Source organism: Sinocyclocheilus rhinocerous, unplaced genomic scaffold, assembly GCF_001515625.1.
Source record: "Sinocyclocheilus rhinocerous isolate Xijiao unplaced genomic scaffold, SAMN03320098_v1.1 scaffold3323, whole genome shotgun sequence".
Classification (NCBI taxonomy): Eukaryota; Metazoa; Chordata; class Actinopteri; order Cypriniformes; family Cyprinidae; genus Sinocyclocheilus; species Sinocyclocheilus rhinocerous.
Window position 1 is genome coordinate 315,405 of NW_015662926.1, and position 9,422 is coordinate 324,826.

The window sequence follows — 9,422 nt, forward strand, 5'->3', positions numbered from 1 at the left end:
TTGAAGACCAAGGAGAGGGAGTGGTCATAGTGAAACATCCAAACAGTTAGTATCTCTGAAAAGCCATGAATGTGCTCTGTACAGGCCATCTAGACTTAAAACTGTGGCATGTATAGTCTCAGAGAAATACACCAAAATATAATGTCCTCATATGAGGTCACAGGGTCTCAGGAGGATAAAAGATACAGCTTTACGATTCTCTCCGGAAAAAGCCATGCTCCTGGAGGCGCGCCGTGGGCGGAGCTAAAGAGTGACCAGCACTTGGGCGCTGAATGCCAACAATTGATGCCGTTTCACTTACCGTCTGCAGTTCTGAATCATGACCGGGATCTTTTATAGCTGGGACCGCTCCATCTTTCAGTATCAAACGATGTGCAAATCCAGCATCGAACTGGGCCTTGTTTATAAAACGTTCGTCAACAAACACACTTGTGAAACTCCGTTGCTGCCCCGGAAAAACAAACTGTATCCACTGTTTACATAACGCTGGGTTCTTTAGGAAGGTGAACAAAGTTATCTTTCCCTTACAACCAAAAACAAATTCTTTGGGTTGGAGACATTCTTCCCGAGCAAGTCCCGAGCAGCGCTGCCGCCGAATGAAGCGCGTTGATGGGTGCGATCTCGCTCTTACTCTGGTCGATGCATGCGCGGGCGCATTCTTCTGGGAGAAATGCCCATATAAGGAGTTCCACCCTCGTTTACGTCATTAAGAGCCACGATCGAAAAAAACTCTCCGAAACTTGTACGAACCCGGAAGTAAGATTTTTGGCACAGAAATGCTCCGTCATATGTACAAATTGTTTTTTGAAACTTTGTCTATGCTTGAGAATCCAACTCTTTAACAGTGTAAACAACTCTGAATGCATGAAACAGCATTTTCCTAACAAGCAACCATATTTTTTTTAAATAAGCCCAAAAACCGAAACCCGCGACCTGGGATTTTTTTACTCAACTCAACAAAAAAGAAGCCCAAAGCGGACTTGGCAACTTTGCCTGCGTGTGAGCTGTCTAAATGATTCAGATCGAATCACGAATCGATTCATTAACTGTCTATCTATCTATCTGCATTTATTTTAAGATTTTTTAATAGTTTTTCATAGGCTAGTTTTGGAAAATAATGCTAAGAACTATTGTAATAGTTTAAAAGTTTTTTATTTGCAAATGTGTGTATGCGTAAAGGAGTGTATATGTGTGTGGTAGGGTGAATAAGTAGGCTATGAGATTACCTGTGAATGCAACATTTATAGCATATTAAATAATTTTTTTTTTTACATTTATTCATTTAGCACACTTTTAACTTTTCAACACATCTCAGGAACATTTATCATTTTTTTCCACTATACACCCAACATGCAGTTTTTAACATTGCAGTTCTGTGTGTGATGAATATCTGGAAATTCATCGCACATTTACTCACCTTTATATGATTTCGTAAGAGAACATTCACATTAGTCTTTAAATATGTTCAGAAAAGTGTGCTATTGTATACACTGAAAAAAATAATTCTAAGAACGATTGTAATAGTTTAAAAGTTTTTTATTTGCAAATGTGTGTATGTGTAAAGGAGTGTATACAGTACGTGTGTGGTAGGGTGAATAAGTAGGCTATGTTTTGACTGACCTTTTGATGTTTAGTTTTCCTCAAAACAGTATAAAATTACCCTGTCCAACTTAAACTGAGGACACACAAGTGCACACACACAAACACAAACTTGATGTGGACATAATGTTCCACTCTTCTTGGTAATTCCCAGTGTCCTGATTTTCTCATTATACACCTTCACCAGATAATGAGTATGTGTTGTCAGCGGTTAAAAGCATGTCCTTAGATTAACAAACTGACTGAGATGAGTTTGATTACATATATTAGCACCATTATGTGACAAATTAGACACACACATCAGCCTAAATACTGAACATGGATGCTAAGCCTATAGCACTAAAGTAAAACAGACACAGTTTCAGTGTGAGTACCAGTGAGAAGCCCAAAAAACAACCCAATGCTTGTTAAAACTTCAAATGACTGTTGGTTTTCAATCAGTAAAGCAAAAGATATGGAAATTTTTATTTAAATGTTGGGTTGCCAATATTTGCATTAGACAGATGCTTTTATTCAAAGCAATTAGGGAACTATCTCACCTGCATGTCCAATTTATATACTGACATCAATCAAAAGAAGCCAAAAGATTAATCATTCAATCCAAATGAATTCTCATGAGTCAACATAAAGAACAATCAATAGCCATTCACAGGTCAAGGTTGAGTAGGTTGATGTTCTACATTTGCTGAAATGCAAATTGCACTTGGTATCCTACAATGCAATACACTTTCCATTTCCATAACGGATGTAACCAAATATTTAAGACTGACAAATCAGGTTTAAAAATCCTTTTTTGACCAAACAATGAGGGACGAGACTTTGTGTATAAAATGTGGCCTTGGTTTCCAATGTACAACAACATTTCTCCCCCCCCACATTTTTATCATCTCTTTCTCTATACATTATTTGAACTGCCAAAACTTAAAATGAAATTGGATTGGATTGAAAAAAAAAATATCAAAACAACATGACACACCATAACAATACGTAAGTGGTAAACTGGTCATTCTCACAAAATAAACCTGACAAGGTTATCTCTGCCACCCTGAAAGGGTTTACATGAAATAGAGGAGTAAAGTATCACCCTGAAGGAAATTATTTTGCATATTTTAAAGACCAGCTGAGTATACAATATTCCATCCAGATCCATTTTGGGTTCCCCAAAGAACCTTTCAGTAAACAAGTATTAAAAGAACTGTTTTTTTCTTGAAGAACGTTTTCATAGAACCATGAAGAACCTTTATTTTCAAGAGTATAGATAGATAGATAGATAGATATTATACAAAAATATTTGATCACAAATTTTAAAAACATTCCTCCACACAATTTCTTACTGTCCTGCAGCATAGAGATCCATCAAAATACATTCTCTCTCCTTTCAGGAAGAGTCAATAATGAAGAAAGATGTTTATTGCTCTAATTAAGCAGACACATTCACCGATTCTTATTCCATGCCATTTAACAGGCTTTAGAAATGCAGCGAGAGATGGAGAGAAGGCTATTGTGGAGACATACATGTGTCTGTCTGAATATGCTGCCTAATTATGTCCTTTGAGACCAGGACAAGAGGAGAGGGGAAGGAGAGAATGAAGAGGGGGAAACGTAGGATGAGAAAGAGGGAGAGAGAGAATAGAGGGGGAGGAGAGATGTGAGTGCCTCGAGGAGCCTGAGAGACCGAGGTCTTAAGCCAGAGATGAATGGAAGAAGACAAACTAAACAGACATAAGAATGACAGAGAGAGAGAGTTGGGGGAGGAATGGACAGGCAAAAAGAAAAAGAAAAGCCGTTGAGAGGAAGTAAAGAACACTAGATACACAAAAGAAAAACAAGAGCAATACTTTCAGCCAGACTTTCTATTATAAAAGTGGAGGACTGTATACAAGAGACTTAATGACAAAGACACTCACACATTGTCTCATTCAGAGATTACCTGTGAATGCAACATTTATAGAATATTTCGATTTTTTAAAAAAATTTTTTTACATTTATTCATTTAGCACACTTTTAACTTTTCAACACATCTCAGGAACATTTATCATTTTTTTCCACTATACACCTAACATGCCGTTTTTAACATTGCAGTTCCGTGTGTGATGAATACCTGGAAATTCATCGCACAGTTCTTCACCTTTATATGATTTCGTAAGAGAAAATTCACATTAGTCTTTAAATATGTTCGGAAAAGTGTGCTATTGTATACACTGAAAAAAATGGTGTAGGATGTATTTTGAAAAAAAAATTCACTCAGAAATTTCACAAATAATTACAAAGAATCTGCAAGTAACACTGAATAAACATGAGATTTTGAAGAAGAAAGACTCCAATAATCCAATAATCTTTCATTATCAGTGTACATTTTCTGTATATATTGTGTCCATCATACAGGTGCATAACATTTCTGTATGGCCAACTACATTGGCTAAATGTGCAGTATACATACAGAACACACTGTGTGGTATACTGTATCCCTGGATGCAATGAGCTCGACTTGCTCATCAGTTTCCTGTGTGATTAATGAACCACAATATCAACTGTAATATTTCTTAACATCCCTTTATTTATTTTTTTATGTAAAGTCAATCAAGTGATGTAAAAAGAAGCCAAAACAGTAAAATCACAGTTGATATCGTGATAAATGTTGATATTATGTTTATGAATATTTACCAAAAAAAATTACAATTCTTTCTTCTGTTGAACACAAAACAAGATATATATTAATAAATGTCTCAGTGTTTTTTTGTGCACAATGCAAGTCAATGGGGTCCAATGTTTTTGGACTCCAATGTTCTTCATACTCTTTGTGCATGTGTTACGCAAAAGAAAGTAAATCATACAGAACAGAACCACTTAATTGTGAGTTAATGATAGTTTCATTTTTGGGTGAACTATCCCATTAAGACATTAGAAAATTGGATTTAAAATGTGAAAACAATGTGCCATACTATCTGAATCATTGCATATTGTGTACTTCACATACTACAGTACCTAACTTTTAAAATGGTAGTGTTCGGTAAGTATTCCATTCCAAACACAGCCTTTTATTTTCTCTCTCTTGGCATTAAAGGCTACAACTGCATTGTTTCTAGGCTGATCAGATTTCTCTCCTCAGACATTCACGAGTGACCCGTGAACTGGGCACCTGGTTCACCGGGTTCAGCAGTCTGTTTGCACAGTCCCAGTTCTGCAGGTGCAAAATAAGGGTCCCAAATGACACACGCACACACAAAACAGCACACTATAGTTCAAGGTGAAGTGGGATTTTTTTTTTTTTTTTACATTTAAATTATTTACCCACCCTCATGTTGTTCTAAAATGGTATAACCTTCTTCAATGGAACACAAAAATGTATTTTTAAAAACATATTGAGAGAAATATCCTTGCCAATTAATTTAATATAATGAAGAATGCGATCTAGGACTGTCAAGCTGCAAAATGACAAATAAATGTTGTCCTTATGAGTTATGCATATAGTCTACAAGGGATCTCACTCTCATTTTAGATAGAGATGTCAGTGTATTGCATTTTCTGTTTGGAAAACCCATAACAGCGTGCATGTGATCTCAAACTAGACTGCCAGGTGCCGTCTGGGTGGGCTTGTTGCCATGGTGAGGAATCTGGTGAATGCATTTGAGAAAGGTGAAAGGGGGAAAAGGACAGAGATGTAGTAGGAAGACTCTGACAGGAGCAAATATAACAGCGGATCACTGCTGCTTAATGTGGAACTGAGCCAAAGTTTGTGAGTGTGTGAAATTTATGGTAGTTTCGCAGTCTAAAATAGATGTGTTGTGTAGGTGTCATTTAGCCCTGTTTTTCTAGTGTTTCTGGGGTCAATTTGGTTGTTTTTAAGTCATTTTGAGTAAATATTGCAAATACAATATTGCACATAATATCACTATACAATATTTTGTTTTTCTGAGCAATTCTGTGAGTGTTTTGTGATACATTTCTATCTTGCTATACACTCCTAAAAAATAAAGCTTCTTTATTGGCACCTGTGGTTCCTTGAAGAACCTTTAATAGCCCTGGAACCTTTCAATTGCACAAAAGGTTCTATACAGTAGAAAAGCTTCTTCAGAATATTAAAATGTTCTTCAAAACTGGTTCTTTTAAAAGCTGTTGTCTGAAATGTTATTTGGCATTGGTGTAAAAACCCCATTTTGGAACCTTTATTTTTAAGAGTGTAAGATGAATCATTTTTGTTGTCGTATTCTTCATGCTGGAAGCATCTGCTATGTAAATGAATACATGTAAAGATGTCACACTTTGTTCAGCTAATCAAAGGCTGTGTGTTTACAAGGCACATAGTTCCCATCCAGACAAACACATTCACAGTGTGACAGACAATATGTCAATGAGATTGCAAATGACTTGTCGTACACATCAAATGAATTATTGAATATGTTTTCTTAAAGTGTCATAATATTTAAGTGTCATAAAGTATTCGACATTAAGTACAAACACGCAGACAATGTAAATGATGTAATTTATTGTTTATTTATTTGTTTGTTGCCTTTAATGAATTAACGTTCAGAAATTAACCTACACTAATGCTCACATGATTAAAATGTGTTCAACTTAAACTAAAACTAAAACTAAAACTAGCACCGGTCTCTCCAACTTCTCTCTATAAATAATTCAGTTTGTTTTGGACTTGTACCAACTAATTAGCAGACCTAAATGAATGTGTGTTTGCATGCACTGTATCCGCAGTCTGTTACATACAGGAAACCCAGTCCACGCGCGTATACACCACCCAACTTGTCCCGGCTTGTACAGTAATTGCCCCCCGCCGAGACGCTAAATGAAACATCAGCGACGCAGTTAGAGCGAAGAAGAAGCTCGCAGCGCGCAACAAGAGCACATTCAATTCCACGCGCTGGAGGAGTCGCGCCTGTCAGAATTGCGTTTAGTGGCCCCAAAAGAGTTTGGACACTTAATCACACATTAAATTAATGAATTTGATTGTTAATGACATATGCAAATAGAGGCAACCTTTTTTCCCCCAGAACTAACTTTTCTGACACATTTTAGCAAATGTATTTTTAATGCATGTATGAAGTCAGTTCAACTCAATTTCACAGATCTCATCGAAGAATTACTTAGGATTGATCCGTTCAGCATGTTCAGATGTTATTTATGTTTAGGTTCAATCTTATCTATACCCATTTTATCACAAAATGTTCTCCCCTCACAATTTAAATATTTAGGCTATTATAAATTGATTAGTGAATTAATTAAGACTATAATGGTTTGAACTGATTTTTATTTACATCTAGCCAAAACAAATAGATGTTGTGGTGAATTGCACTTGTTGTCAGCTTGTAGGTTATTCTAGTGCAAATTTAAATTCACTTTATCATTTTAATTATCCTAAGTATTATAATTAAGTAACCAGACGACATTGCTCACATGCTAGTACATCCTTTGTTTAGAAGACGGGAGCGGGTGCGTGCAACTGACCGACGATGGGCTCGCCTATGCAGGGGTCCCACTGGCTTCCACTCGCGCTCTGTGTCCTGCTATTGTGGAGCTCCGTGCGTCTGTCAGGAGATTTCGGTGCCATTGTGTAGAGGGATCGGTTACAATTACACCTACATGCCCAACCAATTCAACCACGACACCCAGGATGAAGCCGGACTTGAGGTGCACCAGTGGAGATCCAGTGTTCCCCGGACCTGCGCTTCTTTCTTTGCAGTCTGTACACGCCCATTTGCCTCGAGGACTACAAGAAGCCTTTGCCACCGTGCAGGAGCGTGTGCGAACGGGCGAAAGCGGGATGCACGCCTCTGATGAGGCAATACGGTTTTCCATGGCCGGACCGAATGAGATGCGATCTTCTACCCGTGCAGGGAGATCCAAACATTCTGTGTATGGACTACAACAGGACTGATGTTACAGCTTCTCCGGCTGCTGCAAAACCAACCAGCCGCCCGGGGAAGCCATACAACCGTAAACATAAAAGCAGTCATGGATCTTCTTCATGTGAAGAGTGTCAGTGTCGCGCGCCTATGGTGACCGTCATCCGCTGTATAACCGGGTAAAGACCAGGCAGATCCTCAATTGCGCAATGCCATGCCACAACCCCTATCTTTCTCAGGAGGAAAGGACATTTACCACATTTTGGATCGGAGTTTGGTCGGTTTTGTGTTTCCTGTCCACCTTTGCCACAGTTGCCACTTTCCTCATTGACATTGAGAGGTTTAAATACCCCGAGCGCCCGATTATTTTCCTGTCTGCCTGCCATATGTTCGTGTCCATGGGGTACATCATCAGACTCATCGCGGGACACGATCGCGTGCAACCTGGATCACGAGGAGGACAATATCCCCTACGAAACTACGGGTCCCGCGCTTTGCACGCTTGTATTTCTACTCATCTATTTGTTTGGGATGGCGAGCGCCATCTGGTGGGTGATCCTGACGTTTACGTGGTTCCTCGCGGCCGGGATGAAGTGGGGGAATGAAACGATTGCACGGTACTCGCAGTATTTTCACCTGGCCGCGTGGCTCATTCCGAGCGTGAAATCTATCGCCGCGCTCGCGCTGAGTTCGGTGGACGGGGACTCGGTTGCGGGAATCTGCTACGTGGGCAACCAGAACTTGGATAACCTGCGGGGATTCGTGCTCGCGCCACTGGTGATTTATCTTTTTATCGGAACGATATTTTTATTCGCGGGCTTCGTGTCTATGTTTCGGATACGGAGCGTTATTAAACAAGGAGGAACGAAAACAGACAATCTCGAGAGGTTGATGATTCGTATCGGGGTATTTACAGTGCTGTATACGGTCGTTGCCGTGGTGATTGTGGCTTGTTACGTTTACGAACAGCACAATCGCGAAGCGTGGGAAATCGCGCATGCGTGTAACTGCTCGTCGGATAAAAAAGCCCCGAAACCGGATTACGCAGTGTTTATGCTCAAATATTTCATGTGCCTTCTGGTGGGGATCACGTCGGGCGCGTGGACGTGGTCCAGTAAAACTTTGGACTCTTGGCGAGCCCTGTTCCCGCGCCGCTGCTGCATCTGGGGTAGCAAAGGCACGAGCGGGTCCGTTTACAGTGATGCGAGCACGGGGCTGACGTGGAGGTCCGGCACCGCAAGTTCGGTGTTATGCACTCCAAAACAAATGCCACTGTCCCGAGTGTGATAACTACAACATAAGCAGAATTTATAAAAAAAAAAGACTTTGCAAGCTGATCAGCTGCTGCTTTCCTGTCTGATGAGAGATGCATATTACCAGCTTTAGGAGAGACCGGGGCTAGTTGTCACATGGAGAAGTTAGGCTAGACCAGGGATGGGCAACTTTGATAGTGACGAGGGCCAGCATTTTTTCTCCTTTATACCAAGGGGCCAGATTACTAATCCACGTCCACACACCTTTTACACCTTCTTACTCAGTTTCATTTTTATTGAAGGAAATTAAAGTATAACTAATGTCATTTGTTTTTAAAGATTTTATTAAGTATAAAACTTGTGCAGTTATGCTAATTCAGAAGGAAAACTTTGTTGTCAGTGGACAGAAATATTACCCCGACAAGCCAATGTAAACATTTCAATTGCATTGTCTGTAAATTTGCAACAAACAAATATACAGAGGTCCTTTTTTTATTAGTAGCCTACAGAACATTCTCAAAACAACCTAAAAGGACAGTTAAAAAAGGCTTAATTTAAAAATAAATTGTTATTCTAAATGGTACCATAAAATAACTTGGTATCTGCAGGATTTAAAAAAAATCAAATTTAAGACCTTTAAAGACCTTTTTAAGATCTGCACTTCACATTTCAGCCTTTAAACCATTTTTTAAGAAAAGGGATGAGTCAAAAG

The 9,422-nt window shown here is 39.1% G+C and overlaps 1 pseudogene; it reads left to right on the forward strand.

Annotated features, from left to right (window-relative positions):
* The first annotated feature begins 7,064 nt into the window (after positions 1 to 7,064).
* LOC107728384 (frizzled-8-like) lies at positions 7,065 to 8,744 on the forward strand (annotated as a pseudogene).
* The last annotated feature ends 678 nt before the right edge of the window (positions 8,745 to 9,422 follow it).